Raw genomic sequence first — 26,741 nt, 5'->3', positions numbered from 1 at the left:
ACTCTACAGTACTACAGACTCAAAAATGAGTGACTGTTTCATTAGCCAAATCACAGTTTTCTCATTTTTACACTAATAGAGGCCATTACATAGACACCAATGAATGTGGTTAATGAATAAACACTCAAAATCACAGCACAGGGAAAAGCCTTGATGGCATCATCTGGCCTTAACTCAATATTATCTGTTGCTAGGTAACCAAAGATAATAAAAAGTGGTCTGAAGTAGGCCAGCAAATGAAAACTGGCCTCAGCCAATCTTTAATATCAGTCCTGCTGCCCCCAGTACCATTAAGTTGTAGGAGGTCCAAAATCAAAATGCAGTAGCAAACTTAGGGAGGCAAAGTTTCTTCTCTTACCCTGTGATCTCATGTCCACCTTTCCATAGCAATAAAAGGTGAGGCTGACAATAACTTCTCTAAAGAAAAAAAAATCCATTTTAGGTGTAGTCAGGCTCCTTTGACTCCGAGAAAGTAATTTCTAATATTTTATGACAGCCATTCTAATGATCATTCAGCAAATATCTAAAAGCTTTAAATAAATTCTGGAAGTTCTTAGGCAGGTGCTTTGTTTTGATTGATAAGTTTTTTGTTTTGTTTTCTGTTGTTACTTTGATTTTCGTTAATACAATTTATGTTCTCTCTTTCACACGGTAATTTCAGCACTTTTGGAGGCCAATACAAGATGATTGTTTGAGCCCAGGAGTTCAAGACCAGTCTGGGTGACCAGCCCATCTCTACGAATAATAATAATAAATCAGTCCAGTACGGTGCTGTGCAGCTGTGTACTAGCTACACAGAACCCTGAAGTGAAAGGATGGCTTGACCCCCAGAGGTGGGGGCTGCAGTGAGTCATGATCATGCCACTGCACTCCAGCCTGAGTGACAGAGCAAGTCCCTTTCTTTAAATAAAACATCTTCAGGAAAAAAAAATCTACCTGGGCAAATCAACAACATAAATAGTTGCTAATTTTAATGTTGAAATTTCTGGGATCCTAAAGATGTGTGACGTGGAAGGCTTATGAGCCCTTTATTCCAGTTGTTCACACCTCTAAACTATGCCCAAAGGTATTAAGAATGGATTATTAAATGTAAAAACATAAAACGGTGTACTTGAATCATAATATGAGTGACCTTAATCTGTATTATGAATAAATTTTACTAAGTAAAACTGACTTAACAATACATTTTTCCATTGAGATTGTCATTTGAAAGATAGCATTTAGAGAAATCTAAGTAGGTCACCCAAATAGGTTATAAGATTATTTAATTAACATGAATTTGGACATCTGCTTTATCTCTTTGACAGCTAAAATACCAGTTCAACACAATTGGGCTTTATATAAATGTAGATAAGAAAGAATATTGGTATAAACAGGGTTTTCTGAAATACATAGAATTAAGGAATGTAATTCCTACGTCTCAGTGTAATCAACTGGTATATCATTAGAGGCCATATAGGAATTCAACTGGTAGAAAATTTTAAGTACTTTGCTTTACTATCTCAGAACTATTTCCGGTCCTCTGTGACTCCCTCAGTAAAAACCAGGAGTCTTGTTAATTCTAGTTTTTACTTCCTTTGTTTTTATGTTCTATTGCCTATAGTTTACACAGCATAACCTCTTGCAGAATTGCTAATAGAAAGACCCAAATATAATTCCGACTGTCAGTTCAGTTTGCTCAGGCAGAGTCTTCTCATCACCAAGACACATCAGGTTTTATACTGGGCAGCATTGGTGGGAGACAATTCAGTATTTCAGAAAGAGGGATGTGTAACATTTTTCATGGTCATCAAAGAAGTAATAAGTTAAAAACAATTCACAAACAGTTCTATCAAGATTAAACATTCATCTGTCTTCCTTAGCTGGTTTGGCAATTATTTTCCTTCTGTTTGCAATCTTTTTCTCACGCTTACTATCTGTGTCTTTTAAGACCAAACTTAGGTAATATTTTCTCTAAAAGCCTACCTATGTATCATTAGACTGGATTTATGTGACCAGTCTCTTACTTAGATTGTAAAGTCCTTCAATAAAGAGATTGTTCATTATTCCTCTTGGGATCATAGGTGTCTAGGAAAATTCTCATCACAGATGTTCAAATAATGTCAAATGAACTGCAATGAACTAGACTTTCAATCTAAGTAAGTGATCCTACCTCTTATCTTTCTAAGAAGCATGAGAAAGAAAAATGTCTCCCCTGCAATGACACATGTCCGTGGCATCACACTCTGTTCTCTTTCAAAGCCTTGTTCCATAGCCTATACTTATTCTACCCTTTTCTTCTCTCCTAGAGAAACAAGTCTGTCCTCTTTTCCAAAAATAATACCTACACTCATTGTGAACTCATTCTATAAATGAGTTGCATAGCTTTTTTCTAAAAAAGCCTCACTCTTCTCCTGACCCATTTCGTTGGCCTACAAACACACTCAGTTTACTTAGTCTAAAATCTTCCTGAGAGACCTTATTATGCCCTTGAATTACAAATTCTCTTTTTCATTTCATTCACACATTTTCCCCAATAAATCTCCTGACCAGTAAACAATCAAAATTATTTGTCAATAAATGAGGACAGAAAGAGGAAAGATACTGGGAAGTTGATTTGTAACTATAAAAGAATGGGTCTGGTGGTAGAATACAATAAAATATACTATTTACATAAAGACTAGCATGGTACTTAAGCTCTACTTTCTCACCAAACCATCAGTCATTGAATACTTGAGTTATAACTCAATAGGCAATAACTCTATATGAGAATTTATCTAAAGTATCTGAATTCTGACTTTTTGTGGGAATCTTAATTTCATGTTAGAAATCTTAATTTTGAACATATATGATATATATTAACTTCCTCTGAAAATCTTCATCTACTGTATTAAAAAGTTTTGAAAACTTTAATTTGTTGTTGCTGTTGTTTGGTTAGGTTTGGGTTAGTTTGGTTTGTTGTGTGGAGTTCATTTTATGTTAAAATAGACACGATTTAATTGTTTGAAGGGTTAGTGAAGATGGATGGTGGATGGTAGGGATGGAGAAAGAGAAGAAGATTCAAACTTTCTCTGTACAAACAATATTGAGACATAGCTGTCACTAGGAAATGTTTATTGCTACAGGGGCATTACCAAATAAATAAATTTTGTGTCATTAAGCAAATAAAATTCAAGTTGAAAGAAATTATATTCATATTTGACATTTAAACTATTTCCTTGTGAAGTGAGATATTACTTAAATTACCTAATTGGACCTCATTGTGGTAGATTTTTCAATCCAAACTTACGTAAGCCACGCTGTGTCCTCACCCTTGGTTAACATCTTACCATACGGACTAATAGGCTTGGTCATATGAGTTGCTTCGGCTAATAGAATATAACAGACAAATATAATGCAAGGAGAGGCTTTTTTAAATGCTGTACCTTGGTGGTTGTGTTCTTGCTGTTCTTGGAATGAATTTCCGTGTGATTGAGACTGGGCTAGCCTACAGGAGTGAGCAGTTGAGTTAAGGCCTTAGATCAACCAGCTCCCACATGACTGTAGATACATAAAGGCACCCAGGCCAAACCAGAACTCTTCAGCTAAGTGCAGCCGAAATCACTAACCAATAATTGAGTACTTTCGACTGAAATTTTTATCTTATAATAATTGTCACTTTCAGGTAATCACAGGATTCTCTCAGACACAAGCTAATACACTGGTAGTAAGCACAATGTTTAGTAATAATACATTAGTTGTGCATACTTAAGCAAAACAATGAAGGGCTAAATTCATAAAGTACAAGTACTTGTAAAATATTGATTTATCTTGGAAGTTCTTCAATAACATTAAATTTATAAATAAGATAAATTCTAGAATATAAATATGATCCTCTATAGTAACCATTGTTTATTTTTAAATATGGATATATTTCATTACTTCTACCCAATTTCATAAGTATTTAATATATAGAAATACAGCATTATTTAATTTGCCATATATTTTGTTCTCAGATTTTAAATGCATATTGTGTTTTAAATATTTGTAGTAAGTAAATGCTAACTAATAGTTGACAAAAATCACAATTTCTTAATCCAGATAATCCTTAGATATTCACGAAACAATGAAAACCTAGAATGATTTATGGGCTAGTAAGTACTATAAGCTACAAAATACTGTAAAGATTCTTATAGTACTTTATAAATCCCCTCTGCCCTAAAGAACATCCTATGTAATATTCAGGTTTCTTCACCTGGTAGTTTACTATACTTATTACATATTTAGTCATTTATAAAATATAATATTTATCTAAAATAGAGTTCATGTCTAAAGACTTTAGTTGATACCACGACCACATGGCTGCATAAACTAGGACATTTGTTTATACTAAATTTAAAGTTCTACATGCTGTGAAGCTCTACTTGGCTAAGTCATTATTGTTCTTCTGCCAGAAACAGGTAAGATATACCAACAGAAATGTGATGATACTGCAACATATTCAGTTAGTATTATCTCTTGAACAGCAAATAATTTTTGCAAAAAAAAAACACAAAATTTTATGAAGCTGGCATAAGGGTTGTTAAAATACTATTTATAATACAGAATGCAGATTTCATCAGATCTTCAAGTTATTAAAAAAAATCTTCATGCAGTATAATAGATTTCGTTTGTTTTATTATGTTTGTGTTCATGTTTTCTATGTTTTCTCTGTTCTTCAGAGATGAAGTTGTGACAACTGGACAGCCAAGGAGAGGAGTGCCCAAAGCCAAAACAAAACAAACAGAGGCAAGACAAGAAGTGCAGATGAATTCCAGGAGTTGGAATAAGGCCAAGAATCAAAATGCATATGTTAGTATTAGGGTTTATATAATCAGCAATATCACGGGAAACAATGAGCCACAGCCAAACAGCATCCTAGAATCAATATGAAGAAGAAAGAACTTTGAGGGCTTTTGTGTTTCTGTTGAGTGCTTAATAGGTTCTGAATAGTATGTTCATACTTAATCTACATTATGTCATTTGATCCTCACCTCATTCTTGTGAGGTAGGTATTGTTTCCATCTTATCAATGAAGAAATAGGTGCAGATAAATTATGTGACTTGCCTAAAGGTCACTGAATTTAAATGGTTGAAACATAATAAAATCCCAGTCATGTCAGAGTTGAAAGCCTGTCCTATAAATTTGGTGGTGTGGCAAGACAAGAGGAGCCTAACTGCTGGGCTAAATTTCTGCCTCTGCCCCAGAATTATTTTATTAGCATTCCAAATATGTTAATGTGTTTTGCATTTCTATAAAAGAATACCTGAGACTGGGTAATTTGTAAAGAAAGAGATTTTATTGGCTCATGATTCTGCAGGTACAAGCATGGCACTGGCATTTGCTCAGCTTCTGAAGAGGCTTCAGGGAACTTATACCCATGGAAAAGGCATTCTTGTCTTTGTGCCAGTTTTTAAGGCCAAATGAAACTTCATAAATAAAGGAGAAATAAGACTCTTTTAAGCCAAGCAAATGCCGAGAGAATTTGTTACCACTAGACCTGCCTTACAAGCACTTCTACAGAAAGCACTAATATGGAAAGCAAAGACCATTAACAGCCACTACAAAACCACACAAGTACACAGACCAGTGACACTATGAAGGAACCATGCTAACAATTCTGCACAATAACCAGCTAACATCATGATGACAGGATCAAATACACACATATAAACACTAATCTTGAATGTAAATGGACTAAATGCTCCAATTAAAAGGAACAGAATGGCAAGCTGGATTAACAAAAACCACACCTATGTGTATGCTATCTTCAAGAGACCGGTCTCACATGCAATGACACTCATAGCCTCAAAACAAAGGGATGGAGAAAAATCTACCATGTGAAAGAAACAGAAAAAGCAGGTGTTGCTATCCTAAGTTCAGACAAAACAGACTTTAAACAAACAATAATTTTTAAAAGACAAAGGGCATTATATAATGGTAAAGAGATCAATTCCACAAAAAAGACCCAATCATCCTAAATACATATGCACCCAACAGAGGAGCACCGAGATTCATAAAGCAAGTTCTTAGAGACCTTCAAAGAGACTGAGACTCCCAGATAATAATAGTGGGAGACTTCAACACCGCACTGACAGTATTAGATAGACCATCGAGGCACAAAATTAATAAAGATATTGAGGACCTGAATTCAGCACTAGATCAAATGGACCTGATGAACCTCTAAAAACTCTCTACTCAAAAACAACAGAATATACATTCTTATCATCACCACATGGCAAGTAGTCTAAAATTGATCATATAATCAGAAATAAAACACTCCTTAGCGAATGCAAAAGAACTGAAATGAAAACAACTGTTCCCTCAGACCATGACACAATGAAATTTGAAATCAAGACTAAAAAATTCACTTAAAACCATAAAATTACATGTAAATCAGATAACCTCCTGAATAACATTTGGGTAAATAATGAAATTAAGGCCAAAATCAAGAAGTTCCTCAAAACTAGTGAGAACAAAGGTATAACATATCAGAATATCTGGGACACAGCTAAGGCAGTGTTAAGAGGGAAATTTACAGCACTATATGCCTACATCAAAAAGTTAGAAAGATCTCAATTTAACAACATAACATCACAACTAGGAGAACTAGAGAAGCAAGAGCAAAACAACCTGAAAGGTAGAAGAAGACAAGAAATAACCAAAATCAGAGTTGAACTGAAGGAGAGTGAGACATGAAAAACCAATGAAAAGATCAACAAATTCAGGAACTTCTTTTGAAAAAAAAAAAATTAATAAAATAGACTGCTAGCTAGACTACTAAAGAAGAAAAGAGAAAAGATCCAAATAAACACAATTAGAAATGACAAAGGGGGTATTACCATTGACTTCAGAGAAATAGAAATAACCAGCCAAGAATATTATGTATACCACTAAGCACATAAACTAGAAAATTGAGAAGAAATGTACAAATTCCTGGACCCATACACCCTCGCAAGACCAAGCCAAGAAGAAATTGAATACCTGAAGGGACCAATAATGAGCTTTGAAGTTGAATCAGTAATAAATACCCTACCAACAAAAAAAGCCCAGGGCCAGACAGATTCATAGCCAAATTCTACCAGATGTACAAAGAACAGCTGGTCCCATTCCTACTAGAACTATTCAGAAAAATTGAGGAGGAGGGACTCCACCCTAATGTATTGTATGAGGCTATCATTATCTTGATACCAAAACCTGGCAGAGACACAACAATAAAAGAAATTTTCAAGCCAATATCCACGATTAACATTGATACACAAATCCTCAGCAAAATACTGACAAAACAAATTCAGCAGCACATCAAAAGCTTATCCACCATGATTAGCTATGTTTTATCTCTGGGAGGCATGGTTACTTCAATGAATGCAAATCAATTAATGTGATTCATTGTATATAAAGAACTAAAACAAAAAACATATGATGATCTCAATATATGAAGAAAACGCTGCTGATAAAATTCAACACCCTTCATGTGAAAAATTATCAATAAACTAGGTAGTGAAAGAATATACCTCAAAATATCAAGAGCTATGCATGACAAACCCACAGATAACATCATATTTAATGGGCAAAAGCTGGAAGCACTTGCCTTAAAAACTGGCACAAAGACAAGAATCCCTTTTCTCAACATTCCTATTCAACATTGGAAGTCCTGGACAGAACAATCAAGTAAGAGAATAAAATCAGTGCATTCAAATAGAAAGAGGAAGTCAAACTATCCCTGTGTGCAGATGACATGATCCTATATCTAGAAAACCTCACAATTTTGACCCAAAAGCTCTTTAGGTTGATAAACAACTTCCACAAAGTCTCAGGATAGAGAATCAATATAAAAAAAATACTAGCATTCCTATGCACCAATAAGGGACAAGCTGAGAGCCAAATCAGAAAGGCAATCCCATCCAAAAAGAAGGAATCCTTCCCAAATCATTTTATGAGACCAACATCATCCTAATACCAAAACCAGGCAGAGACTCAACAAGAAAAGAAAATTACAGGCCAATATCCATGATGAACATAGATGCAAAAATCTTCAATAAAATACTGGCAAGACGATTGCAACAGCACATCAAAAAGCTTATCCACCATGATCAAGTAGGATTCATCCCGGGGATGCAAGGCTGGTTCAATATACGCAAGTCTATAAATGTAATTCACCACATAAACAGAACCAAAGACAAAAACCACATGATTATCTCAATTGATGCAGAGAAGGCCTTCGACAAAATTCAACAGCCCTTTATGCTAAAAACTCTCAATAAACTAGGTATCGACGGAACGTACCTCAAAATAATAAAAGCTATTTATGACAAACCAACAGCCAATATCATACTGAATGGGCAAAAACTGGAAGCATTCCCTTTGAAATCGGGCACTAGACAAGGATGCCCTCTCTCACCACTCCTGTTCAATATAGTACTGGAAGTTCTAGCCAGAGCAATCAGACAAGAAAAAGAAATAAAGGGTATTCGATTAGGAAAGGAGGAAGTCAAATTGTCTCTATTTGCAGACGACATGATTGTATATCTAGAAGACCCTATCATCTCAGCCCAAAATCTCCTGAAACTGATAAGCAACTTCAGCAAAGTCTCAGGATACAAAATCAATGTGCAAAAATCACAAGCATTCCTATACACCAATAATAGACTTAAAGAGAGCCAAATCAAGAACGAACTGCCATTCACAATTGCTACAAAGAGAATAAAATACCTAGGAATACAACTAACAAGGAACGTAAAGGACCTCTTCAAGGAGAACTACAAACCACTGCTCAACGAAATAAGAGAGGACACAAACAGATGGAGAAACATTCCATGTTCACGGTTAGGAAGAATTAATATCATGAAAATGGCCATACTGCCCAAAGTAATTTACAGATTCAACGCTATCCCCATCAAGCTACCAATGACCTTCTTCACAGAACTGGAAAAAACCACCTTAAACTTCATATGGAACCAAAAGAGAGCCCGCATAGCCAAGTCAATTCTAAGCAAAAAGAACAAAGCAGGAGGCATCACACTACCGGACTTCAAACTCTACTACAAGGCTACGGTAATCAAAACAGCATGGTACTGGTACCAAAACAGAGATATAGACCAATGGAACAGAACAGAGGCGTTGGAGGCGACACAACATATCTACAACCACCCGATCTTTGACAAACCTGATAAAAACAAGCAATGGGGAAAGGATTCCCTGTTCAATAAGTGGTGTTGGGAAAACTGGCTAACCATATGCAGAAAGCAGAAACTCGACCCCTTCCTGACACCTTACACTAAAATTGACTCCAGATGGATTAAAGACTTAAACATAAGGCCTAACACCATAAAAACACTAGAAGGAAACCTAGGCAAAACCATTCAGGACATAGGCGTAGGCAAGGACTTTATGACCAAAACACCAAAAGCACTGGCAACAAAAGCCAAAATAGACAAATGGGACCTAATCAAACTCCACAGCTTCTGCACGGCAAAAGAAACAGTCAATAGAGTGAATCGGCAACCAACAGAATGGGAAAAAATTTTTGCAGCCTACCCATCTGACAAAGGGCTGATATCCAGAATTTACAACGAGCTAAAAAAGATTTACAAGAAAAAAACAAACAAGCCCATTCAAAAATGGGCGAAGGATATGAACAGATACTTTACAAAAGAAGACATACAAGAGGCCAACAAATATATGAAAAAATGCTCATCATCACTGGTCATTAGAGAAATGCAAATCAAAACTACATTGAGATACCATCTCACGCCAGTTAGAATGGTGATCATTAAAAAATCTGGAGAAAATAGATGCTGGAGAGGATGTGGAGAAATAGGAACACTTTTACACTGATGGTGGGAGTGTAAATTAGTTCAACCACTGTGGAAAACAGTGTGGCGATTCCTCAAGGACCTAGAAATAGAAATTCCATTTGACCCAGCAATCCCATTACTGGGCATATATCCAAAGGATTATAAATCGTTCTACTATAAGGACACATGCACACGAATGTTCATTGCAGCACAGTTTACAATAGCAAAGACCTGGAACCAACCCAAATGCCCATCGATGATAGACTGGACAGGAAAAATGTGGCACATATACACCATGGAATATTATGCAGCCATTAAAAATGAGGAGTTCGCGTCCTTTGTAGGGACGTGGATGAACCTGGAAACCATCATTCTCAGCAAACTGACACAAGAACACAAAACCAAACACCACATGTTCTCACTCATAGGAGGGTGTTGAACAAGGAGAACACATGGACACAGGGAGGGGAGCACTATACACGGGGGTCTGTTGCGGGGGAGGGGGGACAGCGGGGGGGTAGGGAGTTGGGGAGGGATAGCATGGGGAGAAATGCCAGATACGGGTGAGGGGGAGGGAGGCAGCAAATCACACTGCCATGAATGCACCTATGCAACAACTTTGCATGTTTTTCACATGTACCCCAAAACCTAAAATGCAATAAAAAATAAATAAATAAATAAATAAATAAATTATTAAAAAAAAAAAAAAGAAAAGAAAGGCAATCCCATTCACAAATGGCACACAAAGAAAAAAAATACCTAGGAATACCATGGAGGTGAAAGATCTCTACAAGGAGAACAACAGAACACTGGTCAAAAAGAATCAGAGATGATACAAATAAATGAAGAGGACATTCCATGCTTATGGATAGGAAAAATCCACATCACTAAAATGGCCCTTCTTCCCAAAGCAATTTATAGATTCAATGCTATTTCTATTAAACACTAATGACATTCTTCAGAAAATTAGAGAAAAAAATATCTAAAAATTCATATGGAACCAAAAAGAGGAACCCTAAGCAAAAAGAACAAAACAGGATGCATCATGCTACCAAACTTTAAACTATACTATGGGACTACAGTAATCAAAACAGCAGGGTACTGGTATGAAAACAATACATAGACCAATGGAACAGAATAAAGCAGAAACAAGACCACACACCTACAACCACCTAATCCTCAACAAACCTGACAAAAACAAGCAATGGGGAAACAATTTCCTATTCAATAAATTGTGCTGGGATAACTGGTTAGCCATATGTAGAAGATTAAAACTGGACCTCTTCCTTAAACCATATACAAAAATTAACTCAAGATGGACTAAAAACTTAAATGTAAAACCCAAATCTATTAAAAAATCCTGAAAAACAACCTAGTCAATACCATTGTGGACATAGGAACAGGCAAAGATTTCACGACAAAGATGCCTAAAGCAATTGCAACTAATGCGAAAAATGACAAATTGTGTTTAATTAAATAAAAGAGCTTCTGCATGGGAAAAGAAAGAATCAACAAAGTGGACAACCTACAGAATGGAAAACAGTTTGCAAACAACACATCTAACAAAGGTGTAATATTTAGCATTATAAAAAATTTAAATTTAGAAAGAAAAAAAAACCATTAAAAACTGGACAAAGGACGTGAACAGGCTTTTTTCAATAGAAGACATATGGATGACCAACAAGCATATAATAAACCTCAATAGTACTGATCATTAGAGAAATGCAAATCAAAACCACAATGACATACCATCTCACACCAGTCAGACTGACTACTATTAATATATCGAAAAATAATAGATGTTGACAAGGTTGCAAAAAAAAGCAATGCTTATACACTGTTGGGGGGTGCATAAATTAGTTCATTCATTGTAGAGAACAGTGCAGTGATTCCTCAAAGACTTAAAAACAGAAATACCATTCAACCCAGAAACCTCATTACTGGGTATATACCCACAGAAATATAAATTGTTCTGTCACAAAGATACATGCACATATAGGTTCATTGTAACACTGTTCACAATAGCAAAGAGATGGAATCAACCTAAATGCCCATCAATGGTAGGGTGGATTAAAAAAAATATATGGTACCTATATACTGTGAAATACTATGCAGCTGTAAAAAAGAATGAGATCATCTCCTTTGCTGAAACATGGTTGGAGCTGGGTGGCATTATCCTTAGTGAACTAATATAGGCACAGAAAGCCAAATACCACAGATTCTCACTTCTAAATGATGAGAACACATGGACACATAAAGGAGAACAACACTCACTGGGGGCTTTTAGAGAGTGAAGGGTGGGAGGAGGGAGAATAACTGATGGGTACTAGGCTTAGTACCTGGGTGACACAATACTCTGTACAGCAAACCCACATGACACAAGTTTATCTATATAACAACCCTGTATATGTACCTTGAACTTAAAGTTAAAAAAAAGATATGATACAATCTATTCCTTGTGAGAAGATAAAGATATGATATATACAAATGGCTTAAGAATATGTTGTTCTCTAAGAGGAATCAAATATTCTAAAATCCATATCCTGGTGTATATGAACCAAATATATTTTCATAACAATAATAGCAGGACCACTTAATAGCCAGGTTTACACATGTTAGAAGCAGACCTTTTCCACGACTGAGGAAATAAAGTGAGATGCAATTTTGGGGTTTAGCATAAAGCCTTAATACAGCAATGGTTCAATAAACATTCACTGTTTCAGTGTTTTATTTGGCAGCTAATTAGTAAAGATCCCAAGGAAAGAAGTATTTCCCAATAGAGGGTGTATTAGTCTGTTCTCACACTGCTAATAAAAACATACCCGAGGCTGAGTAATTTAAAAAGGAAAGAGGTTTAATGGACCTCTTTCCACACGGCAGGGGAGGCCTCACAATCACGGCAGAAAGGCACGTCTTACACGGTGGCAGACAAGAGGACTTGGGCAGGGGAACTCCCATTTATAAAACCATCAGATCTCATAAGACTTACTACCATGAAAGCAGTGTGGTGGAAACTGTCCCCATAATTCAATTATCTCCACCTGGCCCTGCCCTTGACACATGATGATTATTACAATTCAAGGTGAGATTTGGGTGGGGCACAGCCAAACCATATCAGAAGGGAACTTTACACCTCTTACGTGAAATAAAAATATTATGCATGCCTTTTTTGTTTTCAGGAGAGATCAAGAGCAATCTAACTAAGCCATCACAAGTATTTATTTTAAAAGATTGATGAATAAACACAATACAGAAAATAAAGTTAAACGTGTTTCTATGAGAATCCAGAAAAGAAGAGGATATTTCAGGATGTGAAATATTAATTTATTGTATCTTAGTTATATCTATGGTTGCCAAATTCATTGTTCATTTCTGAGTGTATTTTAAGATCACCACAATAAGAGTTATCCATTTAATGAGAAAGGTCTTTAAGTTTCACGGACTGCAGTACTGTTGGTTTCAGATCCTACTGAATGGAAACTCCCCAAGACTTCTGACATTAGTTCGAAAGAAGCCTATCACCTACAAAGTCCTATATGATTTAGTTCACTATAGGTCATCTTGGTCTGCTTGAATACTTGGAACCTTACATTCTAGTTATTCCTTTGCAGGACTCTCCTTCACAGAACCCAGATGCTGTGCTGTGAGAAGCCCAAGCCATATGGAGAAGCTGTGTGTAGGCACTCTGGTAGGTAGTCTTAGCTGAATCCAGCCTTTGAGTCATCACAGGTCAGCCGCCAGACATGAGTGAAGAAGATTACAGATGACTATAGCCCAGATCTATTCTAGTCTTCCCAGCAGAAGCCCCAAATATTGCTCTATATTCACAGTGCCCTTTCTAAATTCTTGGCCATCAAATTCATAAGTATAATAAATTGCTCTGGTTTTATGCCCACAAAGTGTGGGTAGTTGCAACACAGCAATACATAGACAGCCAAAATACCAAGGATGTCCAAATGGCCTGTAAAGGGACATCCTATTACTATATGAAAACTAATAAACTGCAAAAGCCCTAGGCAGGCATACATTTTCATGGCGGCATTATAGATAACAAGGAATAGATACAATTAGGAGATTAAATGAGGCAGAAATGATTTCTATATTAATAAAAGAGAAAACTATGCAGCCATTAAAATAGTATAAAATGAAGATAGAAATCAAGAAAATATGTGTGTTGTTAGGTTAAGCTAAAAACTGAAACATCAAATAATGTACAATTAGGTGTGCATTTGTTAAAACATATATGATATGTATGAAGAGCACTAAAAATTGGTGTTCAAAAGAGAAAAATTCTGCTAACATTAAGTATTCAAAGTGTGAATGATGTTTTACCAGATTTTCTTAATATTTTATGCAACTATGTTTTCTATAAAAGTGTATATAATATACAGGTAGTTCTACATTTCACAGAGGATTTGGTAATTACATCATCCAAACTGGGTGGGGCCACAGCAGAAAAAAACTGAAGAAATGTTTGCTATTTTGCCCTCTGAAGGGCATTACTGCCTCCACTAGATATGAAAGAGAGAGAGGGTTATTTCAGCTTAGTTCTGCAATTCAGACATAGATTCATTCAGTGGTTGGATTTGGGTCATGACAGAATCTTGAGTAAAGGTTAGAAACTGTCATATCATGCAAACACAGAAACATCTATATACTTTTCCATTTTAAATCCCTCCATTGTCTTGCATTTTCTATGATAATCGGCACATCCTCTAATGAAGGAAGTCTACATTCTGTAGAAAAATTTATGAGTTCTGTGACTTAATGAGTTTGTCTTTTCTAGTAATGTTTATAAAGCTGAAGTTCCTGCTTTGTTTCCTGCTGGGAGACAAGAGCTTTTTATTTTTAGCATTGTCTGCAAGTTCTGCTTGTATCAGTCAGTTTAAACATGTTTATTAATCATTTGCAGAATTTATATTGAACTAAATTTGAATATCAGAGTTCATGAGACTGAGACCATATAGGCCCTTTCTCAGAGACTAGAAGCTGCTGGCACTAACAGAGTTTTGCAAGTAAATACCAGCAGTCTGATTCAACCTCATATTTGCCAGGAAAACATTTCTCATAGAGTCTTCTGTTAGCTCTTTGAATATCATCATCTCGCAAGACCTGGAGATACACCCTGGAGACACAAACGTGGGATGGGATACTCCTTGAAGTAGATCCAGGTTGTGTCTGATCCTAATCTATGCCAAAACCAAACAACTGCTCCTGCCTTCTTAACTCCTTAAGGTCTGACATAATGATGCCAGATGGAAAAGAATGCCAGTCTTGAGAGAAAGAGTAGCAGGTTCAAACAGAGGCAATGTACACATGTATTACAGAGCAACCATGAGAAACTGCACATGACTGGTTGGCCCTTTCCCATGGTGCCCTGAGAGCTGATAAGCTAAAATAGGCACTTAGAATTATTAGGTAATAAACTCTAAGATTTCATAATGTCATGTGCCATACTTTATAAAAATTAGGGATTTTATTTTTATTACCGTGTCTTTGTTCTTATTCAAGAGTTGATTCCTTCATTTTATTATAGTACCAAAGCCTTGAAGGTCATCAAAAAAAAGATCAAAAGTGAAAACAAGTTAAGGAACAGAAATTTGTTTTTGTTTTTGTTTTTTTTATAATTATTTTTCTAATCTATATTTTATTGTGTTTTAGGTTATATTTCTAAAAAATTGTTATAAACCAAAAACAACATTATTTTTTGCCAATTGCATTGCCAATCAAATAACATCTCTAGGGTGACATCATATTCTCTTCATTTTGTCTATTAAATTTCATGTACAAGTCCACTTAATTTGCTACATCTTATCCAAAATATTTAATGCATAAATATGTATGAAAATCTCATATATGTATATAAAGTGTAAGTAGTTGTGATTAAGCTTTACAATTAAACTTTGTACACTTAACTTGTATAATATTTACCTTTTCCTTTCAATTCCAGAACTTCTGTATGAAATTCAAAGAGTCTTAAAGGACAAGAGAAGAAACACATGACTTTTTTGTTTAATTTTCCCCTTACGGCATTTATAAGAAATGCTGTTTCCTTATCATTATTCTATCTATAATCACTAAATATTAAAATTAAACTGTTTCTATAACTTCAATAACCTAGCTAGTTATAAAATCAATAATAATGTAAAGGATTTGTTATATAAAAGACTTATAATTCTATGGGTGTCGAAAGAAATCAGGTGTTTAGAAGTTGCTCATTTCTAGGAAATCTGAGACATATGTTTCTCTTATGAAATTTAGGGACACATCTTGATGAACTAGGTCCTGCTCTAGTTATGTCAAAGAAGTAAAAACACAAGATTCAAGTTAAAATAGCTTGTAATTATTTCTGGTGTGGAAATGACAATAGCCTCTGGCCTTTGATTAGCTTTAGAAAATTTATAAAACTCTTTTATATGAATTACTCTATATTCTCCTTATATCTCTTGAGTGATAGGTTTTCCAGAGCTCTTTATTCTCCATGTGAATTAACAAAACAACCAGAAGCTCTAGAGAGTTAATTTCTCAGAATTAAATGATTTGAAAGCAGTTGAGCTGATGGAACAGATTTCATAGAATGTCATTGCCCTTTGTATGTTAAACACCATGGTTATCATGTTGACCTCTGCTTCCAACGCTCAAACAAGGATTACTAAAAACAAGATTTTCCAATTCCACAGGTGGCATGATAATTCTCATCTTGCCCTAACAGCTGACTTACTTAAGTTAAAAAACAGTATCAAAGTTTTTAAAAGTGATTAAAATTAGTGACTGGCAAGAAACCTAACAACATTATAATACAAATTTCACCAAAGTTAAAAATAAATCTAAAACTCAGAATAAGAGTTAATATAGCTTTATTTTCATGGACAGAAGAAAATCCGTAAGATATTATGATAAAATGCTGACTTTGGCTTACTTGTAAAAAATCAATAAAAACATTTAATTTTAAAGAGTAGGGAATATTTTGATAACATCAGCTTCCTTACTACCACAGATTTAAATATGCAAGACTTTTAGGACAAAATGGCATTTCATTATGACATAGTTTCCTTACGCTTCAACAGTATGCTGAATGCCGTGCTACGTAAACATTGAATGCTAATGAAAAGTTCCAAACAATGCCTTTAAAGGAAAATCTCATTTCCAAAAAAGGGAGATATTTCTTATTTAAATACAGGCTTTCTATATGAGGCTTGTTAGTTCTGTTTTAATCTACACTATTCTGGTTAAAATATCCAATTTACTCTCTTTGGGTGTAATTATCATCCTTTCTGTAGTGTCATTTAGCTGTGGGAATAGCAGTTAGGGGCAGCACTTGAAAACTCAGCAATTTCAGTTTTAACCATCTAGGCATCATGCTTAATGGCTAAACATAACAAGGAAGATGTAAAATAGAAAACATGAAACGTAATAAAGATATCTGACTGCTCATAAATATAGACATACAAACACAAACACAAGAAAAATCAGGAATCATTGGAACAGGTTAGTTTGAAATTTGCTACTCATTTAACTCCAAGTGTTCTGATGCAGATTGCTATAGCATATTCCTAAAGACTTTGATTTAAATAGTAATTAGCTCTTTGCAATTAGTCCATTGATGAGCTTAAAAATCTGAGTATTTTCCTTATTTTCATTTAGTAATAATGTCATAATAGCACATGCATGTAAAAAAAAGTAAAAGAGGATACTGCTTATATTCTTAAACAATTCAAATGAAAAGTAGTGGTTCAGTCTTGACAAGCTGAAAGTTGCCCTGGGTCAGTAGAAATATACAGGTGCAAATTAAACTGAAAAAAATTAATCATTTGGCACCATTTCCTCTATCATTTTTGGGAGTTGGGAGGGAAAATTATGTACCATATTGTTTGCCTGCTCTGACTGATATGAGAAGCTACTACCTATTAAGGTGCTAATCTTTCTCTTTCTCAGCCTAATACCACCAAGAGTTGACCATTAAAGAAAGTTATTCCTTTGTTTTACAAAAAACAAGTTGTTTTACAAGTTTTCCTATATTTGAGATATGGCATGTTCCAGACATGTAGTATGAAAAACCGGAAGCACTGGAGCAAAAATCGACAGAGATACTCAAATTTTCTATCAGTGGCCAACTGGCTTGAAAAAACATCCACAGGGAGTTTCTGTGATAATAGTAAGAGCAAAAGAGCTCCTTGAAGTTGCATAAAGTTAGGTTTATCTAATACCCCAGCTGGTTTCTATGGCCAGCGGCAGAGATAACTATTTGATATTTAGATTCAATCCTTTTCTGATACCCCCATTTCTGTGATAGGCCAGAAGGAAGTTAAACAACTGCATTAATTATTTAAAGCTGGGCCCAGATATTCTCACTTATATCAATGCCACTGCTTCCAAGGAGCTCTGCAGCCATTATTGAGAAACTTAGCTGGGCTATTTTTTTCATGACATATTTGGAAGAAGTTGAAGAAATAGTTAAATGGCTTAGATAAATCTCAAGTTCATTTCTGATATTAATCGCTGAATGAGCAGCAGACTCTGAATAGTTATGCACATCCTATACAACATTATCAAGTGCTGAGTGGAGAACAAAACTTTTTATTCACAATAAAACACAAAAAAACTTCATTTATTCACAATGACTGCTTATCTCCTCGACTGGGCGCTATATGAGTTTAAAACCATTAAAGGTTTTGTAGTGTGCTCATCAATAGCTAATAATTAGAGTTTTATTAGGTCTGTGCAGATTGCAATTTGCAAAAATCCACTAAACTCGGTTGCAATAAAAGAGAGAAAATATTTTTAGAATGCAAAATTGTCTCATAAAGCCCAAGTATCTAGATTTAGTCAGGCCTCAAAAGGAAACTAACCAGGACCACAAATGTCAACAGCACCTTCCTGTCTGTCATCTCTGTCTTTCCTTAGGACTGCGTCAAAATTCTAGCTCATAGAATAGCACTTTTCCTTATTACACATCCATGCGGTAGACAGAACATAGCTGACTATATCTTTGGGGTTTATAGCTCCTCTGTTGGAAAGACAAGCTATACTTTATTCTGATTCCTTTTATCTAAGCTGCAAAGAAATTCTAACTGGGCATACTTAGATTAGCTACTCAACCCTAAGTAAACCAAGAATGGAGTGAGGTTATTTAATTACAACTGTTTGTGGGGTATGAATCCTAGCATGGTAGTAGAACAACTGGGAAAATAATAACAATAATACCAAATGTTACTTGACAAATGCTCTTAACCCTTAAAAGAAAAAATATAGACCATGATTTCTAATTACAAATTCATCAGTTGAGCACAGCACTGAAGAAGTGGCTGAAGCTCTGTGTTACATGACTTTTAATACCTTCTTTAGAAATGGATGAATTACCTTATTTTTAAAAACTACACAGTTAATAAAATCAAAATGATAAGAAGACTGTGCTTCACAGTTCATTTATTCAAACACTGATATTTCCTGGAGTTCACAAAATAACCAATTATTATTACAAAGAATAAGAGGAGAACCTGATTTTAGCTAGAGTTGGAGATTGTAGTTACCAGGAAAGGCCTTTTTGAGAAAATAATATTCAAGCCAAGACCTGAGAATAAGGTGGAATTAAGTGAATGAAGAGTAGAGGCAAGAGAAATGCAAGCAAAGGGAATATTAAATATGAAATTCAACAAACTAGAACAAACAATAGGAGAAGCTGTTAACATTAAATCTAAGTTAAAACAGTCAACAAGAGAGCATATTGAAGTACATAACTGATGGAGGAAATATTTATATATTATCCTGTGCCAAATGGTTGTTTAATTTTTAATTACATTAAATTACCACAAATATTTAATTAGACACACACAGGTGGTAACATAGCATCCCTTTTTTTTCTCACTTCTGAAATATTATGTTGTGGGTTTTTTGTCTGAAATCTATATGGATACATACATATTCATGGAGCGCTAGTGAGTGTAGATGGAACAGCCTGAAAGAAAGCTTTCCAAGAATAAAAACATCCCTATATTGATAAACAACTGCCTGATTCACAGTTTCTAGTCCTGTGCACAGACCAGCTGTGCTGTTAGTTATAACTTCTGGCATGTGTGTAAATCTTAACTTTATTTCATCCCCAGAGACTCACTACTTGTCCAGGAAAGTTCAACAATACATATTTTAAAATATAGAAAGTTGGCAATGGTGGCAGAGTTTTTGAATCTCCCTGAATCCCCCCCACCAAGAAGAGAGAAAGCAACTAGAATTTTAAAACCAAAGCCCACAGACAATATTAACAAGAGAAAAGGGTGAAAGTGTAGCCATAACTCCATAACCCCAAATAGGAGCAGGTGTGGACAAACCAGGACGACTAAAGACCTGTGTGATGTCTGTAGCAATGCGGGAGAAACCAGAGGCCAAAGGAACCCAACTAACCGGTGCTGCTCAGAAAACAATACACTGAGTCAGGGTGAGAACCTCAGCGGATATTCCAGCTGAAGAGTAATTGTAAGGTGAAGATGCTTAAGATTTGCTCTGTTAGCAAATTTCAGGTATACATACAGTATTATTAACTATACTCAGCTTGTGGTAATCACTTCACAGTGTGTATGTATGTCAAGTCCTCATACTGTTTAAATATATACAACTTTTATTTGTCAATTATACTTCAATAAAACTGGAATAAAATCTAAATGTTTTTAGAAATAAAAGAAGAATTGCAAGGAATCTTTTTGAATGTCTAAAGGGACTGGAACCATCATGGTGCCTTGAGTATTCAAAACTGACCACCTGAAAATTCCCTTTGGATTATATCCTCACATTAAAGAAAGTAGCCTTGAAATAGAATTCAAATTAAGCATGACTTTAAAAGTGTGCATGAAGAAAAGAGAAAATTCATCTGTCTTCTGCACAGGCCAAAAAAATTAAAAAGAAAAAGAAAAAGGAAAAAAGAAAAAAAAGAAAGTTCAGAAAAAGTAGGGAAGGGAGATAGAGTCTGGAGATCTTACAAAGTAAGAGGTTATATTTCCAAATATATGTTTCTGCATTTGTGGCTCCAACACCTAGCATAATTCCCAGCAGATATTGAAATTGCTATAAAAATAATGCCTTATAAGAATGACAATTATGATGCCCATTTTCATATTGAATGCAGTTTAGGTCAGTCCCTTAATTTCTGCCCATAAATTATCTATCCAAATACCTGAACAATGTTTTTTAACTTATAAAATATCTTTTTTATACAGTAGAAATTATGATGCTAAATATAATTGAGTATAGCATAGAAAATATCACAGCTTTATTATTTCCTTTGTATTCAGAACTGAACCTGTGTTTGTGGAAAGTTTTAACTAAATAATCAGTTGAACATAATAAAAATATTACTCTAAAACTGATAAAGAACACAGCCTACCAAAAGTATACATTAAATACCCCATGCCTGTGCATGAAACCTAAAAGATACTCCAAACCAAGTATTCTAAAACAATATTTCATACCAAAATTCATACAGGAAATGGTTCATTTAACTCATTTTAAAAACAGCCTAATTTGGAGAGGTCCATATCTTTTAGATCTTCAGGCAGATTTCAACAATGCCTCATACATGGTTTAAACTAATAAGCACAAAGTGGCAGACACCCTTCCAACATACAATTATTTTATCCTGAACTTATGATTTAAAGATGTAGTGGCTTAATTGGGAGCAGAAAATTTAACTTCTTGGGCTGCTGTGGCTTAATGGACTAAAGGTAGAAGTGATTGTACTAAATAGATTTTTTAAAAAGCTCTTTTCTGAGTACCATTCTCATAGTGGCCATGCTATTACATTCATACAATTTCAGTGCAATGCTCGGATTGTAATAGCCTTTGGACACCTGTGCAGTGTAGTGCAAGATGTAGCACATTATTATTTGTGACACCCCCTCAAATGCCAATTTACTAGACTACAGATTGCTCTCTAGGCCCAATAAATCTTTACAAACCTATCTATAGTGGATGTACTATACTCTTTTCTCTCTTTCTCCATTCATTTTGTGCAGTAAATTCTATGAAGTGGTTACTATGTCATGGTTTTTATTAATCTGAAATTATTGTTCATATTTAATGACATTTGAAGAAAAGCAAGGGTACATTAATTTATCCAGTTGTCAAAATAATTATATTCTCAAAAATGTATTATTATTATAATCATTATCACTTATTTGTGTAGCAGTTCACAAATTTTACATATACCAGTGTTTTTGTATTTGTTTAAGCCTTTCAAAATCTCTGTCAGACAGAGAGAGCAAATGGTATCTATATTTCATAAGAGAAAGAATGGTGACTAAAAATTTTCATCATTTACCCACAGTCATTCTGACAGTAAATAGTAGAATCTGAATTTGAATTTATACCTGCTGATTGCAAAATCGGTGCTTTTTTCACTGTTCCAAACTGCCTCAAAAAAAATAATAATAATAAGAGCTCTATAGATTATTAGAGAACTTCTTTAGTGTGCATATTTCAATTTAGCTGTGGTTTAGTTTGTCTCTGCAGAAAGCATAAGAAGGAAGAATGTTTAAGAGTTTATTCCAATAATCCAGGAAAAAACAACAGTGAATTGACTGAGAGTGATAGAGTTGGAGGCCATGTCTATAAACGTTTTCAAAATAAAACGAACAAGATTTGCTGCTATAGGGAATAAAAAAAGCATAGAATGAGAATGCAATTACTATCTGGTTAGATGGAGAGGACCATGGGAGATATTGAGTTTCAGGAGCTTCGGTTTTGAGCTTGTTAAATTTGAGAGGTCTGTTAGACATCCAAGTGTACATTGAGTAGGTGGATAGGGGAGTAAGTTTGAAGTTTGAGTGATATGTTGGACTGGAGATATACCTATGAATTCATAAATACATAGATATTGTTTAAAGCTACGAAACTGGATGAAGATTGTGAAGATAACATGGTTTCCTAAAATCCAAATGAAGAGCATATTTCAAAAATGTAATAGTTTTTAAATATTTTATTTGTAAAATAAAAACATTATTTTAAGTTGTGGCGATCATCTGTGTTAAAGAATGCCTATACACTGAGTAAAATTCAGGCCAAGAATTGATTATTGTCTCTTGCAGCAGAGTTATTTATGTGTTTAACAAGAGCTATTTGGATTCAGTGGGTATGTGCCAGAGACGAGTAATTTCCAGAGAGAAAGAAAAATGGAATCAGTGATTACAGAATTTCTTAAAAGAATTATTTAAAGTATTTCTTTAAAAAACTCTGTAAATAATTCTTGTTTTTGTTTTGCTGTAAAGAGAGAGGAGGAGAAACAGGGTAAAAACTGGGGAAGAATAAGGGTCAAGGAAGTTTTTATTTGTTTCTTTTTTAAGGCAAAATGACAGCATGATTGTATGCTGATGGATAATCAAGTGGAGCAGGAAAAACTGATGCTACAAGGGAGAAAAAAGAAGTGTTAAAGCAATGTCTTTGAAAAGGCAAAAGGGGATGGGATTCCCTGTGAAGCAGAAGTTGGTATGCTGTAAAAACATAAACTGTTTCTCAACAGTAATGGGAGAGGAGACAGAGTCTGGCTCTAATACAGGCAGGGTGACATGCTCAGTGGTAAGATCATATGGAAATTCCCTTCTAATGACTTTTCTCAATGAACCAGAAAGCAAAAATGATATCTAAGAGAGAGAATGTCAGAACTATAGTACTTTAATCACAAGAGTTTCACAGTGTATTTTTCTAACATTTTTATATTTTCCACAAAGTTTTTGTTCTATTTTCTTGCCACAGTTCTTGGTTATTTTAATACATTATTCTTTTAAATCATCTACAATATTAGCCTTTCAGGTTAAACAAAGGAAAAATAGAATGTTGATTAAAATTAAATGTATAAATTTGAACATAACCAGCATCTTAACAATATCCTGTCTTTCCAGAAAACTGACATGTATCTCCACTTATTTCAGTCTTCTTTTATGTCCTCTAATAAGGTTTTATATTTTAATATTTTCAGTTTTGTTTCCTTGCTGTCACGTTCAAAAAAATTTATTATATATATTTTTTTATTTTGGAGTGTGAGCTATCCTTCTTTTATCTCATCCTACAGCATTTAAGACTAAACTGCATATTACTTATACAAAGGAAGCCAATTCAATTTCTGCCAACTGGTATTCTTGTGACTTTAACTCCACAAATTTCTCTCTCTGCAGCTGAAAAACATAAACTCAATAACCTCTGTAATTTTTTAAAAAAAAAACATAAAATACTTACATTATTCCTATTTTACTGACTAGACAATTGAGTCTCAAAGAAGATAATTTATTCAACATAATTGTGTGAATAATAACAAAAAAACTTATCCAGTTTTGGGAAAATTACAAATGAAATATCTAGCAGACACTGCTTGGTTATCTAGTGTTTTGAAACAACTTCAAAACTTGATTGGAATAAGAATCATTTATCTTATTACAGTTGTCTGGGTTGATAATTTAGGCAGAGCTTAGCTAGGATCGCTTGTCTTTGCTCCATGTTATGCTGACTTGATTCACTCATTCGGTTGCAGTTAATTGGCAGGGCAGCTGGAACCTGGCTGGCTCCAGACAGCCACACACTTTGTGGCTGGTAGTTGGCTAGCACTTGTAAGGTGCCTTGGTTTTTCTCCACCTAGTCTATCCAGCAGGCTACCTTGGGCATCCTGGGCTTCAAGAAGAAAACTGCAATGTACAAGCACAAGCCTCTGCTTGTGTTCATATGTGCTGATGACCCATTAGACAAATCAAGTCATATGACCAAACCTATAGTGATTACAAAAGGAAACTATAAGGAGAAACATGATTCATTTGGAGTTACTAATATAATTTGTCCTAGCCCTGAACACAACTTAGCAGAATATTTCTACGCTTTCTAGAACCATAGTATAAAATTTCAGCTGGTCAAAGTTTAGGAAGCATGCATAGTAAACTTAGGGAGGTAATTTCTAGGGGTTCGTATTTTCAGTTTTGAGGTACAATTAGTACACAAAAAACTTGAAAAGTAAGAAAAAATGACTTTTATAGGTGATTAAATATGTTTATTACGTGGGTTATATTTAGTTGTTTTAGTTTAAAATCTCTACTCTCACATCCCTAATTTTCCTCCTATCAGTCTGCTACAGATGTCTGACATTTCAGCATTAGATAGTGAATCATTTGTGTTAAGAATTTGTTTTGCAAAAAACAACATATATATTTAGGAAATAGACTCAACATAAATTTATCGAAAATTTCCCATGGGACTGCTAGCCCTTAGCAGCTACATTTGGAATAAATAATGATTTGTGCTCTATTTAAGAAAAAGAACAGGAGATCACAATTTTCGCAGTAAGATTGCTGCTCTGAGATAATTCTTGGCTGAACATCACCTTTAGAAGTCCCTGAAAAGTCAACAGGGTATGAGGGAAGGGAGCAAACTTTGAAGATTTATTTTATGTTTCAATGAGTCTCAGAGTTTAAGTTTCAAAGTAGACAATACTTCAGCAACTTCATCTTTGATTCACACAATTCCTATGAACTTGTCTCCTATGCATTTGCTATCAAAAATACCTGAATATAATTTATCTCACCAAAAGTGTTGATCCTTGCCACATTTGAACTTTCAAGTCATGGCAGCTTTTATGGTGACAAATATATCCTAAAGAAGGGAAATTTCTAATACCAGTATTTAGATTTTGTGGCCTCACAGAAAATTTGTTTTCATTTTCTCATTTCTACAAAAAGAAAATAAAATTATTTGTATCCAATTTCATGTAAAAGGTATAATGAAACTTATATTATTCTAAAACTACCTCAAGCTTCTTGAGATAGTGACATTGCATAACCACACTATTCTATCTTTAGTCCTATACAGTAATATGAAATAACAACCCAACAGCAAGAACCAAGTAGCAAATTATAAATTAGGGTCAGTCTAACCTTCTAACCTTCAGACTTATCATTTATTTCAACTATCATTAGTCTAAGCCCCCATTATCTATATATTAATATGTTTCAGTCTCTATGATTCTATTGTATTTTCTTAGTATTGATGCAGATATAATCAATACTTTCAGAGACAAACACTTATAATCAATACATTAGATCTAAAAAAAAGAGGAACAAAATGGTGGAATAGAAAGCTTTGCCAACCATCTCTCCTGCAAGGATACCAAGTTAACAACTATCTACACAGAAAAAAACACCTTCATAAGAACCAAAAATTAGGTTACCACTCACAGTACCTGGATTTACCTTCATATTGTTGAAAGAAGCACAAGATATTTAAAAAAAAAAAAAAAAAGAAGAAGAAGAAAACAGTCCTGAATAACTGACACCACCCTTCTTTAACTCCCTATCCCCCTCTCCACATTTGTGGCTTGGTGCAGAGAGCATCTCTGAGCACCGTGGGAGGGTGAACACAGCAATTGAGTCATTGAACTCAGTGCTGTCCTGTTAGAGCAGAAAGGAAAACTGGATCATACTCTGCTGACCCCTCCCCATGGAGAGAACATTTAATTAAGAGAGCACTAGCCACACAGTCCAAACTCGAGTGCCTACAAACCTCACCACCAAGGGCTACAGCATTCTATGTCTCTGAGTAAACTTGACAGGCAATCTTTGGCCATAAGGACTGAAAATTTTAAGTGAGTCCTAGTGATACACTAGGCCCAGAGACAGTGCACTTGGGGTCGCGGGGGACACGACGTATTTAGACACCAGCTGGAGCAGTCAAGGGAGTGCTTGCATCACCATGCCCATAACCCCAGGCTGCACAGCTTAAGGCTTCAAAAGAGACCCCTTGCTTCTGCTTGGGGAGAGGAGAGGAGTGGAAAGAGTAGGGAGGACTTTTTCTTTCATTTAGGATACCAGCTCAGCCACAATAGGATAGGGAGTGATCAGAGTAATGAGGGCCCCATTCAAGGCCCTAGTTTTCAGATGACTTTTCTAGACACACCCTGGGCTGGAAGGGAATCCACTGCCTTGGAG

Source organism: Aotus nancymaae, unplaced genomic scaffold (assembly GCF_030222135.1).
Source record: "Aotus nancymaae isolate 86718 unplaced genomic scaffold, 86718_ANA_hifiasm-v0.15.2.pri h1tg000025l, whole genome shotgun sequence".
Taxonomy (NCBI): domain Eukaryota; kingdom Metazoa; phylum Chordata; class Mammalia; order Primates; family Aotidae; genus Aotus; species Aotus nancymaae.
This window is presented reverse-complemented; position numbering follows the sequence as displayed.